This window comes from Papio anubis, chromosome 6, assembly GCF_008728515.1.
Source record: "Papio anubis isolate 15944 chromosome 6, Panubis1.0, whole genome shotgun sequence".
Taxonomy (NCBI): domain Eukaryota; kingdom Metazoa; phylum Chordata; class Mammalia; order Primates; family Cercopithecidae; genus Papio; species Papio anubis.
In genome coordinates this window covers 19082017-19103630 of record NC_044981.1, presented here as the reverse complement: position 1 = coordinate 19103630, position 21614 = coordinate 19082017, and the positions used below count along the sequence as shown (strand labels likewise).

Sequence of the window (21614 nt, the reverse complement as noted above, 5' to 3'; positions counted from 1 at the left end):
ACTTTGGCTGTTTGGGACAGTCAGATAAAATCAAGCACTGACAAACTCCCTCTTCTACTTTGTTTTCCACGTCAGATTTATCATGACCCCTGTGAAACAGGCACCACACGTTTTATTAGGTGATCGTGACCACTCGGTATTTACTTTGGGTTTAGTTGGAACAGACTTAATATTTTTGGAAAGTAAATTTTTAGTTTTCAACCCCACTGTAACTGCTCAGTACCTATCAGTTAAATCAATAAAACTAATCAGGTATGTAATCTAATCATATAGAGGCTGCACGATAAATATAAGCATTTTTCCTAAATCCAACAAATCTTGGTATATTCCAATCTTGCAATGTAATTGAGAAACTGAGGGTAACATATGACAAAATGTGAGCGCAAAAATAAAAACTATACGATGTACAAAAACTTTGCCTTTAAGACTATTTTGGGACGTACCTTTCCACTTACGTCTTTTTTGTTGTTGTTGTTACTGTTTTTCTATGAGAATTCTGGACCTGTTATAATTGCCTACTTTCTTATCAAACACTGCTTGCTTAGATTTGCCCAGAAATTATTATATTTGAAGTCTGTCTTTATGTCAACCCAAAATAGAAAACTTCCATTTGACCTGTGACATCACTATTATTTTAACGACTTAGGTTTGGCAGCTCGCCCATAATTTTTCTAACTTTTGACCTTGGCCTCCATTTTTAGCTTTGCTATTCTTAATTTCACACTGACAATGCCAAAAGACATTGCCCAACATATTGGTATTGGCATGGCATTTATGTTATGTTTTACAGTTTATCAAGGGTTCTCCCATGTAATCAGTTTAGTTAAATGTATGATAAGGCACTAAATTATGTAGTGTATAAAGGGAAAGAGTTTTAAGAGTGCAGATAAAACAAATCAGTAAATGATGGAGTAGGGAAGACTTTATTTATTTATTTTATTTTTTATTTTTTTGAGACAGAGTTTTGCTCTTGTTGCCCAGGCTGGAGTGCAATGGCGCGATCTCTGGCTCACTGCAACCTCCACCTCCTGGGTTCAAGCGATTCTCCTGCCTCAGCCTCCCAAGCAGCTGGGATTACAGGCATGTGCCACCAAACCCAGCTAATTTTGTATTTTTAGTAGAGACGGGGTTTCTCCATGTTGGTCAGTGTGGTCTCGAACTCCCAACCTTAGGTGATCCACCTACCTCGGCCTCCCAAAGTGCTGGGATTACAGGCATGAGCCACCGCGCCCGGCCTGAGTAGGGAAGACTTTATAAAATGGGGAGAATTGAACTGGGCATTGAAAGTGGGGTAAAATAGTGTTTATATTTTATAACACCTAACTTTATTTTATTTTTAGTTTTTCTATAACATATGAACATGTGCTCCTTATATAACATTCAAAGAAAAGTATATAGAGTCCTCTCTTAAAAATCTTCCCAATACTGTACTCTTCTTCAGAAGTAGCAACTGTTAAGAGTTCAATATAGGCCTGGCGCGGTGGCTCACGCCTGTAATCCCAGCACTTTGGAAGGCCGAGGCGGGCGGATCACAAGGTCAGGAGATCGAGACCATGATGAAACCCAGTCTCTACTAAAAATAGAAAAAATTAGCCGGGAGCAGTGGCGGGCGCCTGTAGTCCCAGCTACTCGGGAGGCTGAGGCCGGAGAATGGCGTGAACCCGGGAGGCGGAGCTTGCAGTGAGCCGAGATTGCGCCACTGCACTCCAGGCTGGGCGACAGAGCGAGACTCCGTCACAAAAAAAAAAAAAAAAAAAAAAAAAAGTTCAATATATATCACTTTAGTTCTTATGCATTTTCACACATAAATGCGTACATGGACAAGCAAACATTTTAAATAACTAGGACTATATTCTATTTAACCTACAACTTTGTTCTCTCCATTGACAATATAACTTGATAATTTTTTTCTTATGCATTTTTGCATACCATAATTATTTTTCAGGTACCACAAAATTTACTCTTAAGTTAAACCACTCAGTGGGTTTTAGTAAATTCACAAAGTTGTGCAGCCGTCAATAATACTAATTACAGAACATTGTCATCACCCAAAAAGAAACAAAGAAACTCCTTATTTATTATTCTTCCCTTCCCCAAACCTCAGGCAAGCACTAATCTAATTTGTGTGTATAAGAATTTGCCTGCTATTGACATTTTACATGAGTAGAATCTGTGGTCTTTTGCATCTGCCTTTTCTCACATAGCATGTGTTCAAGGTCTACCCATGTTGTAGCATATATCAGTAATTCATTCATTTTTATGGCTGAATAATGCACCACTGTGTATATATAACAATTTTGTTTATCCATTTACCAATCAATGGACATTTGTGTTGTTTCTACTTTTTAGCTATTATGAATAATGCTGCTATGACTATTCATGTACAAGTGTTTATAAGGATATGTTTTATGTACATATGTTTTCATCTCTCTTGCATATGTGCCTAGGATTGGAATTGTTGGGTCACATTGTAGCACCTGGTTTCAGGCATGGTAACACTAGCTTTAAGAAACTGTCATACTGTTTTTCAATGTGGAGACACCATTTTACAATCACATCAGATATATTGGAAGATAACCACACATCCTTGTTGTTGTCTGTTTTTCTGATAATAGCCTCTAGTGGGGGTGAAGTGGCACCTCATTGTGGTTTGGGTTTAATGATGTTGAGCATCTTTTCATGTGCTTATGGGAATGTGTCTATCATCATTGGAGAAATGTCTATTCACACCTTTCATCTGTTTTCTCGTTGAGTTGTAAGAGTTCTTTATATATTCTGAATACTAGACCCTTATCTGTTATACAACTTGCGAAGAGGTTGTCTTTTCATTTTCTTGGTAATGTCCTTTGATGTACACTTTTACATTTGTTTAAGGAAATCTAACACTTGTTTTTTGTTATTACTTGTACTCTTGATATTATATGTAAGAAACCATTGTCTAACCCAAGGTCATGAAGATTTATGCATATCTTTTCTTATAAGAGTTTAGAGTCTAAGCTATTGCTTTTAGGTTTTCATCCATTCTGATTTAACTTTGGCAGAAGGCGTGAGATAATTTTAGAATCAGCTTGCAACTTTCTGGAAATAAATCAGCTGAGATTTTGATAGGAATTGTGTTGAATGTGTAGATCAATTTGAGTATTGCCATCTTAACAATATTCTTTCATTCTATGAACATAGGGTTTTTAAAATTTATTTAGTCTTTGTTAGTTTGCTACTTTCAATGATGTTTTATAGTATTTGGTACATAAGTCTTACACTTCCTACACTTTTAAAATTATATTAATATATTATCTGACACCATTGTAAATGAAATTGTTTCTTAATTTTATTTTCAGATTGTTCATTATCAGTGTATAGAAATACAATTCGCTTTGGTATGTTAATTTTGTATACTGCACCCTTGTAGAATTTGTTTTTAGCTTTTGTTTTGTTTTGTTTTTGTGAAATCCTTGAGACTTTTGTATAGAAAAAAAAGTCATAGAGATTGTTTTACTCTTTTATTTCTTATCTATATATCATGTGTTTTATATTCTTGCTTAAATGCCCTGGCTAGGACCTCACTTACAATATTAGATAAAAGCAGCAAGAACAGACATCCTTGTTTTGCTTCTGACCATAGGGAGCATGTAGGTTTATCATAAATATGCTTTATCAGATTAAGTTCTTTTATATTCCTAATTTGTTAAGGGTTTTTATCATAGAAATGTGTCAAATTTTGTCACATGATTTTCTTGCATTATTGAGATAAAAAATGTATTTTTTGTTCTTTATTGTATTCATATGATATATTACATTGATTTTCATATGTTGAAACAATTATGAGTTCTTGGGATAAAACACACTTGGTCATTGTGTACAACTCATTGTAAACGCTGCTGTTTTTGGTTTGCTAGCATTTTGTTGAAGATCTATAGTCATAAAATATATTGGCCTGCTTAGTGATTTTTTTCCCGTGTGATATCTGCATGTGATTTTGATAGCAGGGTAATACTGGCATCATGGAATGAGTTGGGAAGTGTTTCCTCCCCTTCAGATTTGCTTATGGCCTCTTTATTTTTTCAGAAGAGTTTGTAAAAGATTGGTATAAATTCTTCTTTAAACCTTTGGTAGAATTAACTGATGACAACTTGTCCTGAAACTTTATTTGTGAGAAGTTTTTTGATTATGAATTCAATCACCTTACTTGTTCTAGGGCTCTTCATTGGAAAAAAAAAATTAGGTCTGTTTTGGTAGTTTGTGTCGTTCTCAGAATTTGTCCACTTCATCTAGAATATCGAATTTGTTGGCATACAGTAAATTTTGTATATAGATGTAACTCATTCTTCTAAATGTCTTGGTGATATTCTGTGGCATGGATATGCCTTAATTTGTTTAGGTGTAAACAGTTTTTCTCCTGATTTTCCCTATTATGGGCAGTGTTACAAGTAACAAAAAACAAATTGGTCTCATATATTTGAGAATGTTTTTGGCTAGTGATTTATTCTCAGACTTCTATTTTATCTTTCTGTTATAATGTATATGCAATATGATGTTTTAGGCATTCTGTTTCTTTAGCTTTGCAGGCTATTATGTTTAATCACATAATTTTCTCACTTTCACATCACATAGAAGAGGCAATATTAAGTGTTCTCCAAATCCTGTTTTATTTTCCTCTTCTTAAACACACAGGAGTACTGTACTCCCTACCTCCTCTTGCAGTTAGACCAGGTGACATGACTATTTCTGGTCAGTGGGCTACACACACTGGGGTTTTCCACTTTTAGTCCCATGGAAAAAATAAGCAAGAATGAGTCCTCTATATCAGCAATCCCCAAACTTTTTGGTACCAGGGACTGGTTTCAAGGAAGGCAAATTTTCCACGGTAATGGTTTCAGGATGAAACTTGAAACTGTTCCACTTCAGATCATCAGGCATTAGATTCTCATAAGGAGCATGCAACCTAGATTCCTCACATGTGTGCAGTTCACCACAGGGTTCACGCTCCAGGAGAATCTAATGTTCCTGCTGATCTGACAGGAGGTGGCGCTCAGGTGGTAATGCTTGATGGCCCGCTGCTCACCTTCTGCTGTGTGGCCCAGTTCCTAACAGGCCACAGATGGGTACCGTTCTGCAGCCCAGGGGTTGGAGATCACTGCTGTCCATTCTTTCTTGTTGGGATTGCCTAATAAGATGGCAGAGTTACAAGATGGTGACAGTCTGGCTCTTTGAGCAATAGCTTTGGAAGAGCTTTTTATGCCAGGAGGAGCTTCCTGACTTTATCAGACTTTGTTGTACTACTGGCATTGAGACACTGGGATAATTTGCTACCATCACAGGACCTACCCAATCCTGACTAACAGAGATGAGTATCCATTCACTCCTCTAATCCTTACCAGCCTTCATTTATTTTGCTTTCTTCTTCTGTCTCCCTAGACAATCTCCTCCTGCTGCGTACATCAACTATATGGTGAATTAAACAAAAGAAGTGATGGCTAGAAGATAGAATAGGTGGGGTTTAAAAATTATGGGGGGGAAAGGAAACTTCACATTTTTCTTGGAAGTAACAAACAAAGCAGCTCAAATCTCAGCTACTTAGGATTGTCTCAGAAGTCTGACCAAAGCTGATTTTCTTTGCCCTTCACTATGTAGTAGGAGACTTGTGTTTTTTTAAATATTTACTTTTTTTTGGATACATAATAGTTACGCACAGTTTTGGGGTACATGTGATATTTTGATACAAGCATACAATGTGTAATGACTAAATCCAGGTAACTGGAGTATCCATTATCTTAAACATTTATCATTTCTTTGTGTTGGAAACATTCCAAATTCTCTTTGCTATTTTGAAATAGTCAATAAGTTGTTATTATTGACTGTAGTCACCCTACTGTGCTATCAAACACCAGGTAGTATTCCTTCTATCCCCTGCCCTCACACACCTTTTTAGCCTCTGGTAGCCACCGGTCTATCCACTACTTTTACTTTTTAGCTCCCAGTTATGAGTGAGAACGTGATATGTGTCTCTGTGCCTGGCTTATTTCCCTTAACATAATGTCCTACAGTTCAGTCCATGTTGCTGCAAATGATAGGATTTCATTCTTTTCTTTATGGATGAATAATATCCCATTGCCTACGTATATACACCACATTTTCTTTTTATCCATTAATCCATTGAGGGACCCTTAGGTTGATTCCATATCTTGACTAATGTGAATAGTGCTGCAAAAATAAAGAGGGGGAAGTTCAAATCTCTCTTCAATATACTGATTTCCATTCTTTTGGATATATACCCAGCAATAGGATTGCTAGGTCATATGGTAGTTATAGTTTTGGTTTTTGAGGAGCCTCTATATTATTCTTCATAGTGACTGTGCTAATTTACATTCCCACTAACAGTGTGCAAGTGTTCCCCTTTCTCTACATCTTTGGCAGCATTTATTTTCTCTATTTTGATAACACATTTTAACTGGGGTGAGATGGTATTTGATTTTGATTTTGATTTCCTTGATGATGTTGAGCATTTTTTCATATACCTGTTGGTCATTTGTCTTCTTTTGAGAAATGCATTTTAAGGTCTTTTGTCCATTTTTAATCAGATTATTTGGAGGTTGTTTTTTTTTTTTTTTTTGGTATTGAGTTTTGAGTTACTTATATATTCTGATTATCAGTCCATTTTTGGATAGTTTGCAAATATTCTTTATTAATTTTGTATATGGTGAGGGAAGGGGCCTAATTCTTCTAATTCAACCTAATTCTGTAGGTGGTTTCTTTACTTTGTTGGTTGCTTCCTTTGCTGTACAGAAGCTTTTTAGCTTGATATGATCCCATTTGTCAATTTTGTAGATGGTGAGATGGGAATCTAATTTTATTGTTCTGCATATGGATATCCAGTTTTCCCAGCACTGTTTATAGAAAAGAATGTCCTTTCCTTAATGTATATTCTTAACAACTTTGTCAAAAATGACTTGGCTGTAAATGCAAGGAATTATTTATGGGTTCTCTATTCTCTTTTATTGGTCTATGTGTCTGTTTTTATGCCAGTACTATGTTTTGGTTACCATAGATTTGTAGTATATTTCAAAGTATAGTAGTGTGATATTTCCTGCTTTGTTCTTTTTGCTCAGGATTGCTTTGGCTATTTGGAGTCTTTTCTGGTTCCATTGGAATTTTACGATTGTTTTTTCTATTTCCGTGAAGAATGCCATTGGTATTTGATAGGGAGTGCACTGAATCTGTAGATTGCTTTGAGTAATACAAATATTTAAATAGTATTAATTCTTCTAATCCATAACATGAGATATCTTTCTTTTTTGTGCATTTTCTTCCATTTCTTTCATCAGTGTTTAGTAGTTTTTATTATAGAGATAAAAACTTTAGTCAAATTTGTTCCTAGGTATTTTTTGTGGCTATTGTGAAAATGATTGCTTTCTTGATTTCTTTTCCACATCGTTCACTGTTGGCATATGGAAATGCTAATGATTCTTGTATCCTGCAAATTTACTGAATTAATTTATCAGTTCTACCAGTTTTTTTGGTAAAGTCTTTAAGTTTCTCTAAATATAAAGACACAAACAAGAACAACTCAAATTCTTCCTTTACAGTTTAAATGCCTGTTCTTTCTTTTTCCTGCCTAATTGCCCTGGTTGGGACTTCTGGTACCATGTTGAATAAAAGTGGTAAAAGTGGGCATCCTTGTCTTGTTCCAGATCTTAGAGGAAATGCCTTCAGCCTTTCCCCATTCAGTATGACACGAGCCATGGGTTTGTTTTATATGGCTTTTATCAAGTTGAGGTATGTTTCTTCTATACCCAGTTTATTGCGAGTATTTTTACGAAAGGATGTTAAATTTTATGCTTTTCCAACATTGATTGAAATGATTTTTGCCCTTCATTCTGTTATGTGATGTATCCTTCATTTTATTATGTGATGTATTATGTTGACTGGATTGTGTATGTTGAAACGTCACTCTATCCCTGAGATGAATCTCATTTAATTGTGTTAATGATTTTTTTTTCTTTTTTTTTTGAGGCGGAGTCTCACTCTGTCACCCTGGAGTGCAGTGGCGCGATCTTGGCTCACTGCAAACTCCACCTCCTGTATTCATGCCATTCTCCTGCCTCAGTCTCCCAAGTAGTTGGGACTACAGGCACCCGCCACCACGCCCGGCCAAATTTCTGTATTTTTAGTAGACAGGGTTTCACTGTGTTAGCCAGGATGGTCTCAATCTCCTGACCTCGTGGATCTGCCCACCTTGGCCTCCCAAAGTGCTAGGATTACAGGTGTGAGCCACCGCACCCGGCCTTAATGATCTTTTCAATGTGTTGGTGAAGTTGGTTTGTTAGTTTTTTGAGGATTTTTGCATCTATGTTGATCAGGGAAACTACAGGCCTGTAGTTTTTGTTGTTGTCAAGTCTCTGTCTGGTTTTAGTATCAGGGTAATACTAGCCATCTAGAATGAGTTTGGAAGTATTCCTTCCTCTTCAGTTTTCTGAAGAGTTTGAGTAGGATTTGTATTATTTTTTCTTTAAATGTTTCATAGAATTCAACAGTGAAGCCATCAGTTCCTCAGCTTTTCTTTGATGAGAGACTTTTTATTACTATTTCTATTTCATTACTCATTACTGGTCTGTGCAGGTTTTCTATTTGTTTATGGAAAAACCTTCATAGGTTGTATGTTTCTAGACTAAATTCATACATTTCTATTATGTTTCCTAATTTACTAGCATATAGGTGCTCATCATAGTCTATAACAGTTCTTTGCATTTCTGTGACATCAGTTGTAATGTCTTCTTTTTGTCTCCAATTTTATTTATTGGTTCTTCTGTTTTTGTCTTAGTCTCGCTAAAAGTTTCCAAATTTTATCTTTTCAAAAATCCAACTTCTTTTGTTGATCTTTTATTTTTTTTTTTTTAGTCTCAATTTTATTTCTGTTTTGACATGCATTATTTCTTGTCTTCTACTAATTTTAGGTTTGGTTTGGGTTTAGTTCTTTAAGGTGTACCACTACGTTGTTTATTTGAAGGCTTTCTATTTTTATGATGTAGCCATTTATAACAAAAAACTTTCCACTTAGTACTGCTGTTGCTGTATTCCACAGGTTTTGGTATGTTTTATTTCCATTTTTGTTTCCATAAAATTTTAAATTTTCTTAATTTCTTTGTTGACCCACTAGTGGTTTGAGAACAAGTTGTTTAATTTTCATGTATTTTTATAGTTTCCAAAGTTCTTCTTGTTATTGGTTTAGAGTATTATTCTACTGTGGTCAGAAAAGAACCTTGATATGATTTTGATGTTTCTGAATTTGTTAAGACTTGTTTTGTGGCTAACATATAGTTGATCCTGGAGAATGTTCTATGTGCTGATGAGAAGAATATGTTTTCTGCATCTGTTTGGTGAAATGTTCCACAAATGTCAGTTAAGTTGATTTAGCCTAGCATGTAGTTTAATTCCAATATTTCTTTGTCGATTTTCTGCCTGGATGATCTGTCCATTGCTGAAACTGGGTTGTTGAGGTCCTCTGATATCACTGTACTGCAGTCTATCTTTAATACTCGCTTTAAATGTCTGGGTGATGTATTAGTCTGTTCTTGCATTGCTATAAAGAAATACCTGAGACTGAGTGGGATATAAAGAAAAGAGGCTTAATTCACTAACAGTTCTTCAGGCTGTCCAGGAAGCATGGCTGGGGAGGCCTCAGTAAACTTACAATCATGGCAGAAGGCAAAGGGAAACAAGCACATCTTATGTGGCCAGAACAGAAGGAAGAGAGAGAAAAATGAAGGAGATGACACAAACTTTTAAACATCCAGATCTCATGAGAACTCACTGGCTATATAGTACCAAGGGTGATGTCACTAAACCATTCATAAGAACTCCACCCCCATGATCTAATCACCTCCCACCAGGTCCCACCTCCAACACTGGGATTACAATTGAACATGAGATTTGTGTGAGGACACAAGTTTAAACCATAACAATTGCTTTAATTTTTGTTGCATATATAATACAATTGGTTGCATATATATTTAATACAATTAAATACAGTTCTTATATCCTCGTGCTGAATTGACTTTTTAATCATTATATAATGACTTTTGTCTCTTTTTACAGTTTTTGACTTGAAATGTACTTCAAGTATAGCTACTTTTGTTCTTTTTTGGTTTCAGTTTGCACAAAATATCTTTTTCCATCTTTACTTATTTATTTTTCATCCATTTTTACTCTCCACATGTCTTTATAGGTAAAGTGAGTTTCTTGTAGAGAGCACATAGTTGTGTCTTATTTCTTTATTCAGCTACTTCATGTCTTTTAACTGGAGAATGTAGTCAATTTATATTCGGTGTCAATAAATCTTCTCTTTCTTACTGGATTTGTGGATAAATGATTTTCTCTGGCAGTATGTTTTAATTCATTTTTTCTTTTTAGTGTATTTGTTAGATTTTTGCTTTATGGTTACAATAAGGGTTGAAACAAACATATTAGAGTTGTAACAAGTTATTTTAAACTGATGACAACTTAACTTTGATCCCAAAGAAGAAAAGACAGAAGCAAAGAAAAATTAAAATACTCCACGGTTTAACTCCATCCCCCTAGTTTTTGACTTTTTGTTGTATCTATATATCTTCTTACAATTCCTATGTCTTAACAAACCTTTGTAGTTATTATTTCTTATAGATTTGCCTCTTAGTCTTTATACTAAATGTATGCATGGTTTACACACTGCAATGGCAGTATTAGAGAATTCTGTGTACTTAACTTTTTCCAGTGACTTTTCTACCTTTAGGTGATTTCTTGCTGCATGATAGCATCCTTTCTTGCAGTTGGAAAACTCCCTTTAACATTTCTTATAAGACAGGTCTGGTGATGATGAATTTTCTCAGGTTTTGTTCATCTGGGAAAGTCTTTATTTCTCCTTTGTATTTGAAAAATAGCTATGCTGGGTACAGTTTCCTTAGTTGGAGCTTTTTTTTTCCTTTAGCACTTTGGATATGTCATTCCTATTCCCTCCAGGCCTGTAAGGTTTCCTCTGAGAAGTCTGTTGCTAGATGTATCAGACCTTAGATGTTACTTGCTTTTATCTTGCTGCTTTTCAGATCCTTTGTTTTTGACCTTTGGGAGTTGATTATATGCCTTGGGATAGTCTTATATGGATTGTATCTCGATATTCTGTGAACTTCTTGTACCTGAATATTAATAATTTTACATAGGTTTGGAAAGTACTTTATTATTTACTTGAATAAATTTTCTACCCTGATATCTTTATCTACATCCTCTTTGTGGACAATAACTCTTAATTTTGCCTTTTAGAGACTATTTTTTAGATTTTGTAAGCACACTGTATTCATTTTTTCTTCTCTTCCTATTTTTAAATAGCTCATCTTTGAGTTCACTAGTTCCTCCTTCTGCTTAATTCTGCTGTTAAGACAGTGTTGCATTTTTTAGTTTATCTATTTAATTTTTCCGCTCCAGTATTTTTTTTAAATGTCAATGTCTTTTTAAATTTTTTGGATAGATTTATGAATTCCTTCTCTGTGTTATCTTGAAGTTTGCTGAGCTGCCTCAAAATATTTATTTTGAATTTCCTATCTGAGAGATTATATCTCTGTCACTCGAGGGTTGTTCACTGGTGCCTTATTTAGTCTGTTTGGTGAGGTAATATTTTCCTGGATGTCCTTCACGTTTATGAACATTTGTCCTTGTTTGGGCATTGAAGAGTTAGATATTTGTTCTAGTCTTCACAGTCTGGCCTTGTTTGTTTGGGACTCAGTTTCCTCCTGCTTGGGTGATGGAGTCTCCTCTGGTCCAGGGCTTGCCTTAATGGCATCAACAGAATTCTGCCCTGTGCTGTGTTCTGACTGTGACACGGTGGGACTGAGTTCCAATGCCAAGTTCCAAATTCACTTTGCTCTTCCTCCTCCAACCACAGATTTTCTCTCTTGACTGTGCTGCTGGGAGTTGGGGTAGGGACAGTGTAGGGAACATGAGAGACTGTCCTTCCCACCCTCTTCAATGTGTCCTAGTTATTATGCTAAACCCAGGTACTCTGATCACTCACCTGATATTTTTGGTTCTTATGAAGGTGCTTTTTTGCATGGATAATTGTTTATGTTCCTGCAGAGGATGAAGGAGGAAATTTCTGGAGGGTTCTAGTCGGCCACCTTGCTCCACCTCCTTCGGTAGGAGTCTTATCTTTGTAGCGTGGTCTTCCCAATAATTTTCTATGGACTTTTAATAACTATGTCAAAAATTAATTTACCAAAATAATTTTGAAGTGGTATCATGACAAGTTTAAGTGATAACGCACATTCAACCTAAACCAAATTAAGCCAAACTAAAAACTGGGGAAAAGTTATTAAAAAATTGCATCTAGCAATTTTAATCTGACATGATTTTAATGAAAGCAATAAATTACTTGAAATAGAAATAATACCATTAATATTCCATATAGATTATTTAAACAACTTTTCTACATATGTTGAGAAGGAAATAAAAATTGAGACAAAATTTTGTAGATGAGAAAGAAAAGTATATATTTCTAAGTAACACGCTTGGATAAATGCTATTCTAAAATAGCAGCTAGTAATTTTAATTTGACATGAATATAATAAAAAATGCAACTAAGGTGAATGAAAGAATTGTAGGACTTCATATTGTCTTCATCATATCAGGTAACACGTACCAAAATGTCCCTCTAAATTAAAAAAAAATTAAACTATCAATAACTTGCAGTCAACATAGATTGAAATTACATATTTTAATTTCAGTAATCATCATTAACTAACTCCTTCTCTGAAAGATGATATAATATGGAACCTCTATTTCTCTTTTCTTCTGAATTTGTTGATTTTATAATATTTAATTTGTGATGGTTTATTATATATCTGTTCTATTCTGCAATAATAATTACCTCAGTTGTTTTATCTTAGATCATACTTAAATGAAGTAAGTGTTCAGCCACCTGTTGTATAACCATGGTTTCCCAATTTCTGTATTCTTTATGATGATTTATCTCTTCATCAGTTGCATTTAATCTTCAAGTAGGGTTTAAGTTTCATTTTGGTAAAATTTCATTAAACCTGTTATTTAATGTATAGAAATGCCTTTCTGTTGTATTTATAACTGAAGAGCAATTTGCTCTATATAATGGAGACTTTGTTACATTGTTTCTGAAACTCAATATTTATTCTGAGGCCAATCAGATTTCCCACTTGTTATGTAACTTGCTTTTTTTCCCTGAAACTTGAAGAATGGTTTTATTTTTGAAATTTAATAACTAAATATGTTTTTATATTATTAGTTTTTTATTAACTTTTCTTGATATGTGCCCTATATTTAGTCATTCATTTACTTTAGGTAAATTTCCCTCTTCTATATCTCTCATTATTTTCTGTTCTATTTGTTGGTGTCTTTACTTCAGCAGTATCAATAGCCTTATGGTGGATGCACTATAGTTTATATACCTATTATCTAATTATTTAAACCTGTTGTCACTTTATTTTTATTCAGTATAACTAAATCAATCATTATCTCCATGGTGACTTCTGTTTCCTGCTGCTTCTAATTTTTTTATCTATACTGTTTATTTTGTATCATAGTTTTTTCTTTTTCTTAGAATATTCCTTTTCTCATAATTCTGATCTTTTATTACATTATTGTGCTTTCCTTGTTTTACTATATCTATGTCCTTATTGGATTATTCAATAAATGCAAAACACCAGCAAAGAAATTTTAGTTCCTTGGATTGTATATTCTTTCAAATTGGATTATCTGTGTTATGTTTTAAAATCAATGCCTTTCTCCATTTATATATTAATATATTTTTATTTTGGGGCTGTAATATATTTTCATCACTCTCAAACCATTTTTTTCCTCTTGTACCTTTGTTAATATCTTATATTTACTATGAAATGGTGTATGTGGTTTCTCCTTGACATCACTCTTACCTTATCTGGGATTATTTCTCTTCCCCCTGTGTACTAGAAGGTACAGAGAACAGACAGAAGAGAGTGGGAAGCACAGCTGGGACTGATTGCAGTCTTTGAGGAGGTCCTGGGTTTACTCTTCTTGCTGAGATCCCACCAGATGTTCTTCATTGGACTCCATTACACCAAGCTTGGCATGAATTCAAGTCTTTTGGGCTTTGGCTCACTTCCCTAATTTAGCACTGTATGCTGGAGCAAGAGAATCTGTGGCCCTTCCTGCTTCTGCCAAGGTCCAGATGTGATTTGTAGAGCATCCACTAAGTGTTTTATCTTGATTTTCCCAGACCCATCAATTCATCCCTTTATCCCACTCCTTCCAAGTTACAGAGCATTCAGATTCAGGATTTGTGTCACTTCTTACATCCCCTGTGTCACTTCTGTAGGTGGGAAGAGTTGGGAATTCTGTTGACCTGGCCATGACACCAGAATTTTCTGTTACTTCACTGTTCATAATTTTTTGAGGTTATAATCCTTCCCCATTTCTTTCTGCTGATGGGAAAATTGGCAGGGTTGTTTTTGTTTTGCTTTTGTTTATTGGAGGAGGAAGATTCTGTAACATAACTTCACAGCACCACCATCCCACAGATAAATAACCATTTTTAAATGTATTTGTGAGATATGCATCTTAAGAGATGAGAGCAAAAATATTAATGTATAAAAATAAGCAAGCAAGTGCGTGAAACACCTAACTTCGATGCCTTGGACTATCAAATACTAACACTTATCAACATTTAGTGTCCATTTTATACAAAATACTAGGCCTGGTGCTATGAGAGACATAAAGGTGCATAAGTAGGGACAGGAAAATGGAAAGAGGCAACTATGCTTAGACCACTGTATAAGGTAGAATTAATTACTTCCAATAACAAATCACAGACAAAACGTAAAGGTGAGTTAAAGTGGGGAGATAGTATATCCAGTTAAGGGAATACCAAAATGCATAATGAAAAACATGGCATTTATAATGTATTCCAAAGGATGGTCAGGGATGGGAGCAGGTACATTTAAAGAAAAGAAAGTAAAAGGATAAGCATTAGATATGAAGGTAGAAGAGCATAGAGTGTAGCTAGAAAAGAACAAGTTACATAACATGTGTAAAACAGATAAGTTTACACACATTGGAGCAGTGAAAAAAGCTGGAAGTGGAGCATGTAGGTGCAGTGTACTTAACTGAATGCCGGAGTGACTTAACTCTATAAGGTAATGGAGAATAAAAACCATGAGCAGTTAATAAGCAAGAGTATGACACGAATAGGCCAGTGAGGATAAACATTAATCTGGCAGCAGGATAGAGGTTGAATCCTGGGCAAGTGAAAAAAATGTTACACTGGGTGTCATGAGATTTAGACTCTCAGTCCAGCTTTGCCACACTACCCATATGTGTGAGATTAAGTGAATCCTTTGACCCCTTTTGTTCCCATTGAGCTCTCTGTAAAATAAAGATGGTGAACTTGGCTTCTAATATTTATTCTAGCTCTCAAATAGCATAGGCCTATATATTATAATGATGAAAACATGGGAAATATGGAAACTCTTTAGTATATACATAAGTTTGGCAAAAAATAAATGGAAAAATAAATTATGATTGAAGTGTTTATAAAAAAATATTTTATATGCAAGGGAATTTACAAAGGTAGAGTCAAGAAGTCAAAGAAATTGTATGAAAAGATGACTCCAAGTTTCTGATTTGGCCTTATTAGGAGAATACAGATAACTTTCAGAAGAAGTGTGAACACCAAGCTGGGGAGTTTTTTTGAAGAGCAGGATCTTTCTATCAAAATGGGATAGTGGAAGATTAAAGTAGTGATGACTACATATAGGAATACAAAGTTGACAGTGAGAGATGCAAGTCTGATACTGCAAAAGAAAAATGTAAGAAACTTAGGACTCAACTTTATCAATGAGTTTAACTATAGAAATGTACTAGGGACTGAATGGTGTCCCCCAAAATTTATATGTCAAAGCTCTACTCCTCAATATGATGATCTCCAGAGATGGAACTTTGGGGAGGTAATTGGGTTTAGATGAGGTTATGAGGATGGGGTCCTCATGAAGGGATTAGTGCTCTTATAAGGAAAGGTCAGAGAATGCTCACTTGTTCGCATATGCTCTTGTATTCTCTCCCTCTCCTCAACCCCCACCATAAAAGGGCACAACAAGAAGATGGTTGTCTACGAGGCAGGAAGAGAACCTTCACAAGGAACCAAATCAGTGGGCACCCTGATCATGAGACTGCCAGCCTCCAGAACTGTGAGAAATAAATGTCTGCTGTTGAAGCCACACAGTCCACAGTATTTTGTTACAGCAGCCTGAGCAGATTAAAATAAAGAAATGTAACTTGTGAGACAGAAAGGTAAGAAAAAGAAAATGTAACATAAAGCCTATGCTTAAAGGAGTGCTTATTAGTAGTTAAGATGAGCTAGGCAAAATATAAGTGGTAGAGAAGTGAAAGATGACAATACTCATAACTTGCCCATTCATGCAACAGATACTTGCAGAATATTTACTGAAGGACCCTGCACTGGCACTTAGGGATCAAACTTAAATCCCACCTTCCAATCTGACAGAGATAAGACATATACTGTTTTTTATTCAGGTAAATTATGCATACCCATTAAAAGATCTGTAGATAAATGCCTTTGGATTTCTAAGATGGGGGATATTATTTCAACTGGGAGAAACACAAGAATAGAATATAATTTTATATAGTAGGTAGCATTTGGTCTAGACCTTATAGAGGAATAAGATGTTCGCATGGACAGAATGCTCTATGGGGAACTCCAGATGGAATAGTTCGTATTAGCTCTGGTACCAGAGTAGTGAGTATCTTTGCAGGAAACCTCAGGTGTAATCTTATGGAGCTCTGGAAAGACCATAATGAAATAACTATTTATGGAGATGGCTGGCAAAGTTAAGGACATGGACAAGGGACATGATGGGCCTAGGGACAGGCAACAGTGAGAAGTCACTCCTAGGAAAGAGTGTTCGAGGAGCTAGTAAAGAGTGTAGCCATGTGGAAAGAACGGCCTGACAGAATGGCTCATCCTAGAGGGATGCAAACACTGCAAGAGCCATGATGCTGATGCAGGAGAAGAGGGAGACAGGAGACAGGAAGAGACAGGAGGAGACAGGAGGAAAAGCCTCAGCCTCTCTCTTCCCACTCTCCAACCTCCCTGCTTGAACTCTCACCAGCTGATCCCAACAAGAAACACGGTCAGTAGGAACAGCTCAGTGGAGCACAGCTTGAGGTAGAAAATGGAGTGGGGTAGGGACCAAGAGGAAAACGATTGCCATAGCTACTGAGACAGGAGAGAAAAAAATGTGTATGTGAGAAAACGGTTCATTTTGGCTAGAATAAATGATGCATGAGGGCAAAAAGCCAGAGTGTGCTTATAAAAGTAAATGGTAGCTGAAATTCATCAGAATAATGACAAAACAAAGGGAAATGAAAAAACTTATGAATCTGGTGCTTAACGCATCAGGGATGTTTAGTGCCTTTCCTGGAAATTACAGATAAAAGCAACAGGAATGGAGAGAAATGACATCAGAACGTAAGAGGTACCACAAAATATAGTTAGTTTTTACCAAATGTGAATGTAACAGTGGCCAGGAAGAGGCCAGAGGAAGAAAGCAGTACTCTGATTCCTCCATCTCACTCAATGAGGTGAACAGAAAGAATGCCATTTATTTTCTTGGACAAGGGCAGCATAGTCTTCAGACACTTGCTGGGATCAGGAGGGACAGGCTACTTCCATGATTTGGGTCACTGTGAGGGAAATAGTTAAAAAAAATGAAGGACAGGAGATCAAGGGAACTATTTGTGGGACTAGTAGAAGGAAGGCAGCAGTGGAGCAGGGAGAGGTGGAACAGAGCTAAAGATGAAGGAGAGAAGGAAAAGGGATGGCAGAGGACGGGATGGTGATTTTTAATGGCAGGATCGCAGAGTCACGTTGTCAGAAAGTTGAACAAATATATATATGCCCCTGTAGGAATTCTAGAGAGGAAAACCAGCCATGAGACCTTTCTAAGTATATACTCTTAAGAGAAATCTTGATATGGTATTCGACCTCAGAGGTTAAGGAAGAGTGGGTTTCAGGAAGGACCTGGGGGGCGGTTAGCTACACACATAGAGGTGTGCTGCAACCAGCTTGCACCAGCTCCTGAGAATCAATTGTTACATCTCTTTCCAACTCTGGGCTCTGTGGCTTCATATAAATACCAAAATAGGTCATGGTAGGTGTAGTTCTACCCATAGAAACTGACAAATGCTACAGATGAGGGTCCCCTTCTCACAAAGTCAACTATCAACCCCAGAGCCTATTACTAAACCTTTATGAGCACAACACTGATCTGCTGCAGCTTCAATTTGAGGACAGGCTGTTGCAATGAGCACTGAGGATGGTGTTGCGTGAGAACATTTTCATGAAAGAAGCAGCACCCTCTGCCAGAGGTCACCGGGTGAGTGTGTGCTGAGCAGGTGCAGGCACGGTCCTCCTTAAAAGACTGGAATGAGTGGCTGTTCATTGATAAGAACTAAAGTTTGATCGAGCTGAGAGAATTCCAGATGATGCAACCAAGAAGAGGCTAAGCAAATAAAAATAAGTCATCAACAACCTGTTAGACATGCAGAATTTAGTGAATAGAAAATTAACCCATTCCTCTGAACTGAGCAATGCTTGATTTAGCTTCAGTGAGCCTTACAAGTGGAAGCTGGAACTTTCTTCCTGTTTGTGTCTACTGCAAGAAGTAAAAATACACACCACCTACCTGAAGCCTGTCATGATACTTGTGTTTCTGTAGGAATATTTTCTAAAACATCTTAAGTTACTGCTAGAAATTGCCAGCAACTGTGTCTGTGTTTTCCCATTTTTGAAAGAAAGTAATACCCTCAATGCCTTAGAATTGCTCCTTCCCACCTTCTGATGCCTTGTCCTGGGCTTAGTGGATGTAAATTAACTCTGCTGCTGAATAAAGAAAATTTTATTCTAGGAATACAGTGCTGAATACAAAAAGAGAGTCATCAATTTTGTCTTTCTTTTCATTTTCTCTCCTTGACCCTTTTCTTCTTAACTATTCTTCTAATTTTTTTTTCTAGCTAGCATGTTTTCTATGTCTGTCACATACACAGGGTTTCTTGGGGACTAGAAGTGCATAAGAAGTTTAACAAGGGGCGATTTACCTGCTTAATGTTATTGTTCACATAGCACAGTCATTCATCATCAATTCAGTAATGTTTGTTAATCACCTGTGATGTGAGAGACACTGTTCTAGACATATTATATCCTACACAGCAACATCTTCTAAGGTATATATTAAAACAGAAGATACAGACTTCAGACAGGTCCATTCTGCTCTGATTTGGGTTTGAAATCAACAGTTCCATATTTGTTTTCATTTATTTTTAATATAAATTTCCTTGAGTATAGTTAGTATACAACATGATGTTATAGGATACATATATATAGTGAAAAGACTATTATAGTGAAGCAAAGTAACCTATTTGTAACTGTATTAGTCTGAATACTCTTGTATATTGACCATGTGAATGTCTTTCATTTTATTAGTTTTATTTTCTTAGCCTTATATCTTGGGAAATATTAGGTTCTCAGAGTGGAAGCAGTTCAGATGAGCCATACTGTAGGAAATACACTGTTACTATAAAGGATACTTGCAGGAGAGCACTGTGCATTTCCTCCCTCGGTGTCAGCCAAATACACATAAAAAGTTGGGGCAGTGATACAATTAAAATGTTAGTTGAAGGATGCCTACAGGGCCCAGGCACAAAAGTGTCACCTCTTTTGTCAGTCACCTCCCTGACATCCCTACCATCAACCTCTCCTTCTTCCTGTTATAACAAAAGTCTTTCTTAAAAATGTTAAGTAATGTCTACCACTTACAAAATTTTAGTTTCAGCTGTGCAAGGTAGCCCTCACCTGTAATCCCAGCATTTTGGGAGGCTGAGGTGGAAGGGTCGCTTGAGACCATCAGTTTGAGACCAGCCTGGGCAACATGGTGAAATTCTTTCTCTGCGCACGCACGCGTGCGCACGCACACACACACACACACGCCAGGCATGGTATGAGTGCCTGTAGTCCCTGCTACTAGGGAGGCTGAGGTGGGAGAATCACTTGAGCCCAGGAGTTTAAAGTTGCAGTGAGCCATGATCACACCACTGCACTCCAGCCTGGGCAACAGAGCGAGACCTTGTCTCTGAAAAACAGACAAATCAAAATTTAGTTTCTTAAAGAACACCTTAAATAGGGCTCTGAGCCATTTTTCAAATCACATGTATGTTTTCACAGGAAATGGGGCAGGGGGATAGGAAATAACTGAAATACAGGCTGTGTAGAGGAGTATCCACAGGGGAAGACAGAAGTTAGCAAAAAAGCATGGTGTGGAGGATGGTCCAACTGAGAAAGAGAAGCATTACCAGAATATAAGATCTGCTGCAGTTAGAAGAGACCCAAAATAACATTGTGTCAAATGGAGACAACTTTATATCTCTGTTGTTTAACGGCCCAGAGAGACATGGGCAGGGCTAGCATTGTGAGTCAGCTCCGTGGGGTCATCCAGGGACCCAGGCTCCTTCTACCTTGTTGCTCCACATCCCTAAAGTGTCACTCTCCCTCCAGGTCTCACTACTACAAGCTAAAAATTCCCAAGTTCATTACACCTGTGCTTTCAATCAAGTTTGCTCTGCCAAGCCCCATTGCCACTCTACTTTGTCATCATGTCCCCGGTACAGCCTTCTTGTCCCTACTAGATACCCAATAGGTGGCAATACAGGCATTGATGGATCCTACTGGGCTCTGACAGGCTCTAATGCCCACTGACTGTTTGTTTTGCTAAATCTGTAGGGTTATCTGTGGTTAGGTAGGGGAAAATGCTTCTTTCTCTTCTGGTTACACCATGGTCTAGGGTTTCCAAAATAAGATTGTTTATACTCCAGTGTTCTGTAAATTTTTATCAGAAAAAAACTAAATAAAATAATTCCAGCTTTAATGGACAGTCCCTATTCTCCACTGCTCTAGATATGTATCCAAGAGGAACTAAGTTGTAAGATACACATGGAAAATAACAATCATACTGTGTTCAGAATCACTCCCCCTAACTTACAACTGTATCTCTATTATAGTAAGCTCATTTACCTAGGCTCCCTTCCCCCAAACAAGATCTCCTGTCCTCATCCTACCCCTCCAAATATCTTCTGTTAGACCTGTGCCACCAGTTCAGTGACATGCTCTGATCACTTATATTTAAAGTGAAGTTCAGCTAGACACAGCATTGGCACAAGGAAATAGGTTGGGGCATAATACTTTGAAAATCGTAACACATGAGAAACAGAACAACACATCAGTTTGTTCATTGGGAGCCCCTCATAGCATGAGGTATACTATTCAAGATAGTAAAAGTGTCTCAAATTGTGACATCTGTATTATTCAAAGTAGCCAGCTATTGAGTATAGCAACCTGCTTGAGTGTTGGGTCTATTGATTGAAAGTTCTATTATAATTCTAAAGTGGATTTAATCTACTATGTTGCAAATGTCAGTAAATATTAATTTTGAAACAAGTCATTTTTTAACAATACAGCAATAGTATTCCTTAGGATTTACACGAAAGAGTTAAAAACCACAATAAGATACTATCTC

The 21614-nt window shown here is 36.5% G+C and overlaps 1 long non-coding RNA gene across 2 annotated transcripts in view; it reads left to right on the top strand.

Moving 5' to 3' along the window:
- Positions 1–19941, top strand: part of LOC103883511 — a 91029-nt gene extending 71088 nt beyond the window's left edge. For both annotated transcript variants that reach the window (XR_002521440.2, XR_002521441.2), the window contains one exon: positions 16114–19941. This is a non-coding gene — a long non-coding RNA (uncharacterized LOC103883511). The remainder of the gene's footprint in view (positions 1–16113) is intronic.
- Positions 19942–21614: the final 1673 nt, after the last annotated feature.